A 12,319-nucleotide genomic window follows, 5' to 3' on the forward strand; every position below is an offset into this window, starting at 1 on the left:
CCCATGATAATTATCATACAGACAGGCTGACTGAGACACATCTACACAAATTAATTTACTCTCACTTGACGCATGTGTGTCTGTATGTGGGTTTGAATGTTTATATTTTCTTTTTTTTTATATATAAATTTATTTATTTATACTATGTTTAATATATATTAGTATATATATTAACGTTAATTTCTATATAGTATTTGTTGTTGTTATTGTTGTTGATTTGTTTTTGTCTAAAAAGAACGAACGATCTCGTAACTTGCGTTGATGTAGTTTGACTAGCTCTCACTTACTATTAAAACAGTTAAAGCTAAATTCGTTTGACTCTTTCGTTTAACAGATGTTTGTTTGACTCTCGTTTAGTTAAATTCCACACTAGCTCTCTAACTGTTGTTTTAACAGTTGGAGCTCTGTTATTTTAACATAAAACTAGTTGTTGCTGTCACAAAATTATGCTTGAAAACTATGATTTTCAAGTTTGACAAACATTTTTTTAAATTCCACTTTTTTAATAAAAACCTTATAAATTTGTTTAAGTTTTTTTTTCCTTTTCCAACTTAATATTTTTCCTAAATTTCACTTTCATTTAACGTTTTTTCTTAAAATTTATTACCGCACTGAACGTTTGTCTATCTCTTAACTAGCTGAGAGTTATTGAAACTAGTATAACCACAAAATCACCGTCAGTCATTACTATTGTATATTTTTTCGCTTACTATCTTGTTAGTTTGAAAACTAAAGAAAAATTTCATTGCAGTTGTTGTCTATAGTTGACTGAACTCTGTTCAGTAGTATTTTTGCTACTTATAGTTGTGTTTTTTTTTTTCATTTTCAATTTCTTGCTGTTGTAGTTATTGCTATTGAGACAGACAATTATACATACAATAAACTATACAAATGTATATAAATAAACGAGGGCAAACTCAAAATTAATAAAAAAAATAAATCAAAAACTAAATATGTAATTTCTTTTAATGAACTAAAACAGAAAGAGCTAGTTCAGCTCTAGACAAGTTCCAAATTACAAATACATCTAGAACTGATCAGTTCAAGTTCAGTTCTAGTTCTGTTCTAGTTCTGTTTTAGTTCTGTCTAGTCCTGTTCTAGTTCTAGTTCTATTCTAGTTCTGTTCTAGTTCTGTTCTAGTTCTGTTCTAGTTCTGTTCTAGTTCTGTTCTAGTTCTGTTCTATTTCTGTTCTAGTCCTGTTCTAGTCCTGTTTTAGTTCTGTTTTAGTTCTGTTTTAGTTCTGTTCTAGTTCCGTTGTAGTTCTGTTCTAGTTCTGTTCTAGTTCTGTTCTAGTTCTGTTTCTAGTTCTGTTCTAGTTCTGTTCTAATTCTGTTTTAGTTCGTTCTAGTTCTGTTTCTAGTTCTGTTCAAGTTCTGTTCTAGTTCTGTTCTAGTTTTGTTCTAGTTTTGTTCTAGTTCTGTTCTAGTTCTGTTCGAGTTCTGTTCTAGTTCTGTTCTAGTTCTGTTCTAGTTCTTTCTAGTTCTGTTCTAGTTCTGTTCTAGTTTTCTGGTTCTAGTTCTGTTCTAGTTCTGTTCTAGTTCTGTTCTAGTTCTGTTCTAGTTCTGTTCTAGTTCTGTTCTAGTTCTGTTCTAGTTCTGTTCTAGTTCTGTTCTAGTTCTGTTCTAGTTCTGTTCTAGTTCTGTTCTAGTTCTGTTCTAGTTCTGTTCTAGTTCTGTTCTAGTTCTGTACTAGTTCTGTTTTAGTTCTGTTCTAGTTCTGTTTAGTTCTGTTCTAGTTCTGTTCTAGTTCTGTTCTAGTTCTGTTCTAGTTCTGTTCTAGTTCTGTTCTAGCTCTGTTCTAGTTCTGTTCTGTTCTAGCTCTGTTCTAGTTCTGTTCTAGTTCTGTTCTAGTCTGTTCTAGTTCTGTTCTAGTTCTGTTCTAGTTCTGTTCCAGTTCGGTTCCAGTTCTGTTCTAGTTCTGTTCTGTTTAGTTCTGTTCTAGTTCTGTTCTAGTTCTGTTCTAGTTCTGTTCTAGTTCTGTTCTATTCTGCTCTAGTTCTGTTCTAGTTCTGTTCTAGTTCTGTTCTAGTTCTGTTCTAGTTCTGTTTCTAGTTCTGTTCAAGTACTGTTCAAGTTATGTTCTGTTCTAATTCTGTTCTAGTTCTGTTCTAATTCTGTTCTATTTCTGTTCTATTTCTGTTCTAGTTCTGTTCTAGTTCTGTTCTAGTTCTGTTTTAGTTCTGTTCTAGTTCTGTTCTAGTTCTGTTCTAGTTCTGTTTTAGTTCAGTTCTAGTTCTGTTTTAGTTCTGTTCTAGTTCTGTTCTAGTTCTGTTCTAGTTCTGTTCAAGTTCTGTTCTAGTTCTGTTCTAGTTCTGTTCTAGTTCTGTTCAAGTTCTGTTCTAGTTATGTTCTAGTTCTATTCTAGTTCTGTTCTAGTTCTGTTCTAGTTCTGTTCTAGTTATGTTCTAGTTCTGTTCTAGTTATGTCCTAGTTCTGTTCTAGTTCTGTTCTAGTTATGTTCTAGTCCTGTTCTAGTTCTGTTCTAGTTCTGTTCTAGTTCTGTTTTAGTTCTGTTCTAGTTCATTTCTAGTTCAGTTCTAGTTCAGTTCTAGTTCAGTTCTAGTTCTGTTCTAAAAGTTTTGAATCGAAGTTTGGCCAATATTCTCAAAAAGTATAAAGTTTTTCTAAAATACAAATAAAGGAAATTTTTAAATTGACCTCGTATGTAAAAGTATTACTTGTAGTTGTTGGTATTGGCATTATTTTTCCACTAGCAAAGCACATTCGCATAAATTAACACTCACAAACTCATAATGTTTTTTTTTCTCGTATTTTCCCCCGGTTTCGTTGATTTTCGTTTGTTGTTTTTGTGCATTTTACAGTTACGCTAACATTTTTCAGTAATTTACAATTTGCGGTGTTTATTTTTTATTAATTTAAATGAATTGAATGCGTAACAACTAAACAAACAACAAAAGAATTTTACACATAAATTTATTTATTAAAAATTAAATGAAAATTTTAAGCTCTTAGGCTGTTGATAACATTTGGTTGTTTTGATCTTGTTAGCAGCTCTCTTTAATACTCTTAAGAAGGCATTTTTGCCATAGTGTCTGTCCGTATGACAGAATTGTACAGCAGAATATTTGTCATTAAATAAGTTGTGTCCTCAATGGTTTGGTTTCATTTCGATAAAAAAACTGAATTTTTTCCACACTTAACTTTGTCATTTAGAAGACCTGCGCCCCTTTTGAAATATCCCTCCTCTTTGAATTGATTTAAATTTGTTTTTTTTTAGATAAATTGCGTAAATGTTTTATGCCAAATATTTGCATTAAATTAAAAAAAAAATACCGATAGAAATGCCAGACTACAACAACAAATTGTACACAAACACTCACAGAAAAAGTCTGGCGATCGGTAAAAATACACACGCTCACACTTGTTTATCTTTAACACACCATATTTTTTATTTTTTTTTTTTGATCTTATAAACAATCCAATCCAACCACACCAAAACTCGAAAAACACTTACTCAGTTGAGTCAACAACAACGTCAGTGGTAATTTGCAGCCGAAATATTGATTGTATTGTATTTTATTCATCAAGCTTTTAATTTGACAGCGCCAATGCTCTCACGATCGCTCTCTCTTTTGATTTCTTTTGGTGAAGAAGAGTGGGGAAAAGAGCTTCATAGTGTTGGTGTTTGTTTGTTGTTTTTCTTTGGCCCCCAAACTCTTGCTTACACTAAGGTTGTCTTTTTTCTATTAGTTGAACTGTCAACTAACATGATTAATGATCTTTACATTAAACTAGCTAGAAAGAGACAACTATACTTACTTGTCTATAACATAATAAAGCTTAAAGTACTGTTAACTTCTAAGGCAAAAACTATTGCCTATTTTTAGGTGTTATATTAACAGGGTTGAGTTTGTTGATTTTTTAAATTATTTAATTAATTTTATTTCTTAAATTGTTTGTTTTTGTTTTTAATTATTAGCATTTTCTAAATTTATCTAATAATTTGTTTATAATAAATTGCCTGGGCTAAGGTTTTCTCTTGTTTTTGTAAGGCTTTACTAGTTAATTTTAGATTTTTAAGCTTTTTTAAACTATTTCCTAAAAAATTAGCTTTTTTTGTTAAAATTAAAGAAAAACTCCCAAAAGTAAATTTAAAATTAAAATTTAATTAAAAGTTAGTATTTACAATTAAGGCATTTGTTGTAGGTAAATGTAAAATTTCTCATAAAACAACAATGTTTGAAATTTCTTTTAAAAAAAATCATTAACTAAAACTTAAGATAAAAACTCTAATATTGGATTTTAAAAAAAATTATAAATTTTTGTTATTGTTGTTGGGGTTATACTAGTTAAATGTCACGTATTTTTTTATGGGTTTATAATCTTTTGTTGTCTGAAGGAGACTGCCCTGCAGTGTCATTCATTCATAACGTCTGGAATTATAGGATTGTATCTTTTCAACGGTACACTCTAAAGCTGCCTTAATATCATTGAAAACGGGTACACCCTGGCGTTTGGCTAAATCAATTAAATAGGAACGACCACGATTATAATCCTTAATGGCGGTTGGAGTGAGCTAGAGCAAGAAGAGAAAGAAAGAAAAATTCAACAAAAATTCTTTATGGTAAAAACGCTTCCAAAACTCACCTTTTCATTACCAATAACACAGTCATTGGGTAACATTTGTACAGCCAACACTACATTGTACATGAGACCAATGCAGTGAGCTGCCAGTGTCATGGGAGCAAGAGAGCGTGTTTCGTTAGTGATCACAAACAGCAATACCCGGCTGGAGTCCAGAATTGAGGGATTAAAGAGATTCGTACGTACCGGTGACAAAGTCCAACTAAGTGACTCCTCAGCTATAGTCACCTCTTCGACTTCTTCGGCCGTTTTAGTGCCGCTATTGGTGCGACATTTTCGTCGTGTACGCATAAAATTAGCTGCCGTTGCTGTGGGCTGTCTACGCACTCTCCAACTGGCCGTTGCTGCAGAAGTACTCGCCATATCTTCTTCCTCCTGCTGTTGCTGCTGCTGTAATTTGCTCTCGGGTAAATCCAAATGACTAGGATTGATGGATTCATGTAGTGAGGGTAAATGATAGGAAATTCCTTTAGACTTTAAATAAGGTACCGCCAGCTCTTGACGCCATTTAGTGCGTAAAACGCAACTGCCCTCCCAAGTAGACCTCACGGAAATCAGGCATATTATAGGCCAAAGCTGGATCACAACAATTAATGGAATTAATCGAGCTGCTGCTGGAGAATACCGAGTCATTAGAATCACTTTCCTCTTCCGTCACGGCGCTAGCATGTGCAGTATTATCTATGTTGAGCGGCGAGTGAGCTGTGAAAGCCGAAGTTTGAGGTTGTAGGGTTTGAGTAGTGGTTACTTCAGTGGTTTCAATAGTTTCCACATTTAGTAGAACATGTGGTTTAGCATTACCTAATTGAGCTTGGGAACGCGAGCGTAAAGGTTCTATAGGCTGCGGCGATGAGGTGCCACTGTCACGATTGCGCGTTAAAAGATCATTTAAGTTAAGGGCACGTTCCTCACTGCTGGGCACACTAGTATTGCTGGAAGTGCGTGAAATATTTTTGCTGAAATAGCTTATAGCGAAAGAGTCCTCACCTAGTACAAGAAAAAACTAAATTAATCAAATATTCTTAGCTATTTCCTTAATCTCCCTAATTACCTTGCAAATTTGATAAATACACCGGTGGTGGTGGTACATTGGTTCCTTTTATAGGTGAAATGCAGCCACTTTCATGTATTTCCTGCTGCAGTACCGATAAATAGGCCGATATAACACAGAATAGATTGAAATCTAAATGATCCAATTGAGAGCTGCTATTGATTTTAGGATTTTGTTGTTGTTGTTGAGCACATGTTGTGGAGTTGGAGTTGGTGTTGTTGTTTTAGGTTTTTGAGAGTTTGTACTATGTTTGTTGTTAATGCTGTTGTTGTCATTGTTTAGAGCTCCTAGAGCTTCCCGTTGAGCCGCAATGATTTTTTTTTAAATTGTCCATGTTAACAAGACTTTGAGCATAGCCCAAATATAAGAGAGCTTGTTGACACTGTTCAACAGTGATTAGATCGTAAATGGGATTGACACGATCAAAAGCACCACGTATTACACTGTAAAGGAGATAATTTGTTATATAAAGAGATCACGCAAAGATAGAAGAATGATAATAAGAAAGTTCGAGTTCACGAGTTATTTTCTAGTTTAGTTCGAATTCAGTTCTAGTTCGAGTTCAGCTCTAGTTTGGTTCTAATTCAGTTCTAGTTCACTTATAGTTCAATTCTAGTTCAGTTCTAGTTCAGTTCTAGTTCAGTTCTAGTTCAGTTCTAGTTTAGTTCTAGTTCAGTTCTAGTTCAGTTCTAGTTCAGTTCTAGTTCAGTTCTAGTTCAGTTCTAGTTCAGTTCTAGTTCAGTTCTAGTTCAGTTCTAGTTCAGTTCTAGTTTAGTTCTAGTTTAGTTCTAGTTAAGTTCTAGTTCAGTTCTAGTTCAGTTCTAGTTCAGTTCTAGTTCAGTTCTAGTTCAGTTCTAGTTCAGTTCTAGTTCAGTTCTAGTTCAGTTCTAGTTCAGTTCTAGTTCAGTTTCTAGTTCAGTTCTAGTTCAGTTCTAGTTCAGTTCTAGGTTCAGTTCTAGTTCAGTTCTAGTTCAGTTCTAGTTCGTTCTAGTTCAGTTCTAGTTCAGTTCTAGTTCAGTTCTAGTTCAGTTTTAGTTCAGTTCTAGTTCAGTTTCTAGTTCAGTTCAGTTCAGTTCAGTGCTAGTTCAGTTCAGTTCTAGGTTCAGTTCTAGTTCAGTTCTAGTTCAGTTCAGTTAGTTCAGTTCTAGTTCAGTTCTAGTTCAGTTCTAGTTCAGTTCTAGTTCATTTCTAGTTCAGTTTAGTCAGTTCTAGTTCAGTTCTAGTTCAGTTCTAGTTCAGTTCTAGTTCAGTTCTAGTTGTCTAGTTCGTTCTAGTTCAGTTCTAGTTCAGTTCTAGTCAGTTCTAGTTCAGTTCTAGTTCAGTTCTAGTTCAGTTCTAGTTCAGTTCTAGTTCAGTTCTAGTTCAGTTCTAGTTCAGTTCTAGTTCAGTTCTAGTTCAGTTCTAGTTCAGTTCTAGTTCAGTTCTAGTTCAGTTCTAGTTCAGTTCTAGTTCAGTTCTAGTTCAGTTCTAGTTCAGTTCTAGTTCAGTTCTAGTTCAGTTCTAGTTCAGTTCTAGTTCAGTTCTAGTTCAGTTCTAGTTCAGTTCTAGTTCAGTTCTAGTTTAGTTCAGTTCAGTCTAGTTTAGTTCTAGTTCAGTTCTAGTTCAGTTCTAGTTCAGTTCTAGTTCAGTTTAGTTTAGTTCAAGTTCAGATCTAGTTCAGTTCTAGTACAGTTCAGATCTAGTTCTACTTCAGTTCAGTTCAGTTCTAGTTTAGTTCTAGTTCAGTAATTTGTTATATAAAGTCAGCATTGAAGAATGATAATAGAAAGTTCAGTTCACGAGTTATTTTCTATTTAGTTCGAATTCAGTTCTAGTTCGAGTTCAGCTCTAGTTTGGTTCTAATTCAGTTCTAGTTCACTTATAGTTCAGTTCTAGTTCAGTTCTAGTTCAGTTCTAGTTCAGTTCTAGTTCAGTTCTAGTTTAGTTCTAGTTCAGTTCTAGTTCAGTTCTAGTTCAGTTCTAGTTCAGTTCTAGTTCAGTTCTAGTTCAGTTCTAGTTCAGTTCTAGTTCAGTTCTAGTTTAGTTCTAGTTTAGTTCTAGTTAGTTCTAGTTCAGTTCTAGTTCAGTTCTAGTTCAGTTCTAGTTCAGTTCTAGTTCAGTTCTAGTTCAGTTCTAGTTCAGTTCTAGTTCAGTTCTAGTTCAGTTCTAGTTCAGTTCTAGTTCAGTTCTAGTTCAGTTCTAGTTCAGTTCTAGTTCAGTTCTAGTTCAGTTCTAGTTCAGTTCTAGTTCAGTTCTAGTTCAGTTCTAGTTCAGTTCTAGTTCAAGTTCTAGTTCAGTTCTAGTTCAGTTCTAGTTCAGTTCTAGTTCAGTTTAGTTCAGTTCTAGTTCAGTTCTAGTTCAGTTCAGTTCTAGTTCAGTTCAGTTCTAGTTCAGTTCAGTTCTAGTTCAGTTCTAGTTCAGTTCTAGATTCAGTTCTAGTTCAGTTTCTAGTTCAGTTCTAGTTCAGTTCTAGTTCAGTCTAGTTCAGTTCTAGTTCAGTTTCTAGTTCAGTTCTAGTTCAGGTTCTAGTTCAGTTCTTCGTTCAGTTCTAGTTCAGTTCTCGTTTCAGTTCTAGTTCAGTTCTAGTTCAGTTCTAGTTCAGTTCTAGTTCAGTTCTAGTTCAGTTCTAGTTCAGTTCTTAGTCAGTCTAGTCGTTCTAGTTCAGTTTCTTAGTTTCGTTCTTAGTTCAGTTTCTAGTTCAGTTCTAGTTCAGTTCTAGTTCAAGTTCTAGTTCAGTTCTAGTTTCAGTTCTAGTTCAGTTCTAGTTCAGTTCTAGTTCAGTTCTAGTTCAGTTCTAGTTCAGTTCTATTCAGTTCTAGTTTAGTTCAAGTTCAGATCTAGTTTAGTTCTAGTTCAGTTCTTCTAGTTCAGTTCTAGTTCAGTTCTAGTTCAGTTCTAGATCAGTTCTAGTCAGTTTTAGGTTTAGTCAAGTTCAGATCTAGTCAGTTCTAGTACAGTTCAGATCTAGTTCTACTTCAGTTCTAGTTCAGTTCCAGTTCAGTTCTAGTTTAGTTCTAGTTCAGTTCTAGTTCAGTTCTAGTTCAGTTCTAGTTCAGTTCTAGTACAGTTCAGATCTAGTTCTACTTCAGTTCTAGTTCAGTTCTTGTTTAGTTCTAGTTTAGTTCTAGTTCAGTTCTAGTTCAGTTCTAGTTCAGTTCTAGTTCAGTTCTAGTTCAGTTCTAGTTCAGTTCTAGTTCAGTTCTAGTTCAGTTCTAGTTCAGTTCTAGTTCAGTTCTAGTTCAGTTCTAGTTCAGTTCTAGTTCAGTTCTAGTTCAGTTCTAGTTCAGTCTAGTTCAGTTCTAGTTCAGTTCTAGTTCAGTTCTAGTTCAGTTCTAGTTCAGTTCTAGTTCAGTTCTAGTTCTAGTTCAGTTCTAGTTCAGTTCTAGTTCAGTTCTAGTTTCAGTTCTAGTTCAGTTCTAGTTCAGTTCTAGTTCAGTTCTAGTTCAGTTCTAGTTCAGTTCTAGTAGTTCTACGTCTAGTTCAGTTCTAGTTCAGTTCTAGTTGTACATCAGTTCCAATTCAGTTCTAGTTATACTTCTGTTCTAGTTCGGTTCGAGTACTGTATATTGAAAAAGTTCTCCATAAACTTATACTTACACTAATATTGAAGCTATATTCGATGGAGGATCCCTAAAACCGGCTATAAATTTCCTTAGTACGCTGGAGACCAGAAGGTTATATTACTGAGCACGGGCAATCCACGGCGCGTTACCAATTCGCGTAAAATCTGTTGATTGCGAGTTAGATCAATATATTCCCTGAAAATCAAAATGCAAAATTAATAAATGGAAAGGATTTTCTTAAAAGCAACCGATACATACTGTTGTGATATACGCTCATTGAGTATACTCTGATTCGGTTTATACGGATGCAGCACCAGCACCAGCTGCTTGCAGTTTTGACCCGCTATATGTGCCGCCTCAATGGCACCAGCAGACGCGCGAGTTTCTGAATCCATAACGAAAAATAAGACACGCGCTTTTTCCTTAGCACGATGTTCCAATTCAATGAGATCTGGCGTCCAATCGGAAACTTGCTGTATAGAGAATAAAAAGAACTTTGTTATTTTGAGATAGTAAGGGGAATATTTTGAATACTAACCGGATTGTAGAATGAAATGCCTAGTTCTTTTAAAGCAGGTATAGCTACATCAGCACGCCATGTTGTGGGATTACAAGAGCCACCCCAAAAACACTTCAACGGGTGCAGAGGTATTTTCGCTGGTTTTACGCTGTTTGCCAATTCTTTTGCAGTCTTCCACATTACTTAAAGATTTTGTACTGCGCAACTCATTTCCCGGAAAGCTGCAATTTGTATTTGTATGGGTGCTGGTATCATGTTTAGTTGCAGTTGCTGTAGTTGTTGTTTTTGTAGTGGCAGAGGCTGTATTCTCGCTGTCAGTATTATCAGCCACACCATTATCATCATTATGTAGAGAGCCCAGTAAATTAGGTTTGTCACAGTAACCAGGCGATGTAGAGCCAAATGAAGATGTTCTATTTTAGAAAAAAAAAGATTATTTTTATGCAAAAGAAGGAAAATTTTGTTTGTAAAAAAAAATACCGAATCTTTTAAGATCTGCTGCTAAAACACAAAATTCGCCAAATGTTAAACCATTTGATTGTCGGCTGCCTTTGCGAGCCAACATTTTAGCTGTTTGCAACATATCGCTTACTGCAGATAAAAGGAAAAGTATTAATAAATTAGTTTTGTTTAAGAAAAAGAATAATATAAACCTACTTTGCTTGTCATTGGGATGAAAAACTTAACTCCTGAAATAGTTCTTGTGTGCGTTCGGCTTGGTACCACATGCATCTTGCTTTGGCACGCCAGGCAGCTAACACCTCACTGCAATTAAGAAACAATTAAAAAGAAAAATTAATATATTTTTTCATGTAAAACAAACTTATAAGTTAAATGAGAAGTAACCTAAGGTAAAGAGTTGCTTGTTCTCCATTTTTCTTGTTGGTGAATTTCAAAGCGGTTTGGTAAAGTAAAGGCCTGACAGTGAGTGTTCATAATGAAGCCAATGATAGAAATAGACAAAACCAACAATTGCATCATTTTGACGGCCAACAGCCAACACATTGAAAATATTTTACGCCAACATACAGCATTTTTTCTGTTGTTGTTTTTTTTTCGAAATTGGGCTCTAATTTTTTCGTTTGATTTTTTTTGTTTATTAAATTTAAACGCCCAACAAACACACCGTCAATAAATTTATAGTGGAACAGCAGCCAGCAGCACCAATGTTAGGAATTTTTGAAATCATCCATTCAAAATTTGTTAACAACTTAAAACTAAACACACATTCTCTATATTTAATTATTTTATGAACTTCAGTGCAGTTTAGTACTTCATGTACTTTGTTTAATTTTTTTTTCCAATTTTGTTATGTAGCAATAATGTGGCTGCACTTTCTATACAGTTGTTTTTTGAACTACATACTCTATAAAGAGGAATAATCGTATTTGGAAATGGATGTATTTTGAAATTTGCTATAATATATAAATAGAGATCAAAAATATAAAATCAATTGCTTCACACCAGCAAAAGGCAGCAATAACAATGTAAATAGATTTCAAAAAGAAAACAAGATTTGTTTTTTTCATTGGTTAATGAGGAATTTGAAATACACCCTACACTGACTTGAAACTATCAGTCAAATTGCATTCAATTTCATTTCTGCAAAACGATCATACCGTGAACTAGATCTTAATATAGATAGATGATCATGATCAAACCTGTATTTCTTGGACTTTGTGTACCGAATTACAATATTCATAATTGAAGATCTGCTTATTGGCTAACCGGAGGATCAGAGGAAGTCTCTTTCATATCATTACGATCGCTTAAATTGCGTTGTCGATCAGCAATTGTAGAGATGCTAAATCTCACTATGGGCGAAGATCTGCTTATTGTTTATCCAGATCAGTGAGAGTTTTTTCTCTAATACATCCTCAACATTTTGTTTGAAAACCTACCTACCTATAGCTTAACTTTCGGAAGAGAAATATCCGGAGATCTTCTTAGAGATTGATCATTTAGTGAGTGATATTCCACTAACCATAAGATTGGTCCTCTAAGCTAATAATTGTAATGTGTCGAGTACTTGGTCATTTAAATCATCAGAAATTGCAACATTCACGAATGAAGATCTGTCTTCAGGTCATCTAGATCAGTGAAATGGGAAATGCCTTTCCAATTTCCTCTTCTTTTATATTCTCTTCTATTATACATCCTTTAAATTTCAACATATTCGATTCAAGCTTAACACCGGAGATGTCCCTAGGAACACTATAACCATAAGATTGGTCATGGTACTGATTATTCTCTATGATTATCGTCTAAGCTAGTCATTCAAATCATCTGAAATTGCAACATACACAAACGAAGATCTGTCTTCCGATCGTCTAGATCAGTGAAATGGGAAATGCCTTTCCCTTTTCCTCTTCTTTTATATTCTCTTTAAATATATATCCCTAAAATTTCAACATATTCGATTCAAGCTTAACTCCGTAGATGTCCCTAGGAGCACTATAAGATCATCTTAGACTGATCTTGTAGTGAGTGATAAGTATAATCTTTATGTGATCTCATTTAGGATAAACACATCTAATTAATAACATCTAATTCCAATCTTAATACTCATGATCAAATTGAAACATTATTGATCAAAGATCA

At 34.1% G+C, this 12,319-nt stretch overlaps 1 pseudogene; it reads right to left on the reverse strand.

Moving 5' to 3' along the window:
• Positions 1 to 4,107: 4,107 nt before the first annotated feature.
• LOC119615146 lies at positions 4,108 to 10,699 on the reverse strand (annotated as a pseudogene).
• Positions 10,700 to 12,319: the final 1,620 nt, after the last annotated feature.

Source organism: Lucilia sericata, unplaced genomic scaffold, assembly GCF_015586225.1.
Source record: "Lucilia sericata isolate MDLA Ls3-8-SP2 unplaced genomic scaffold, ASM1558622v1 Contig004227F_arrow, whole genome shotgun sequence".
NCBI lineage: Eukaryota > Metazoa > Arthropoda > Insecta > Diptera > Calliphoridae > Lucilia > Lucilia sericata.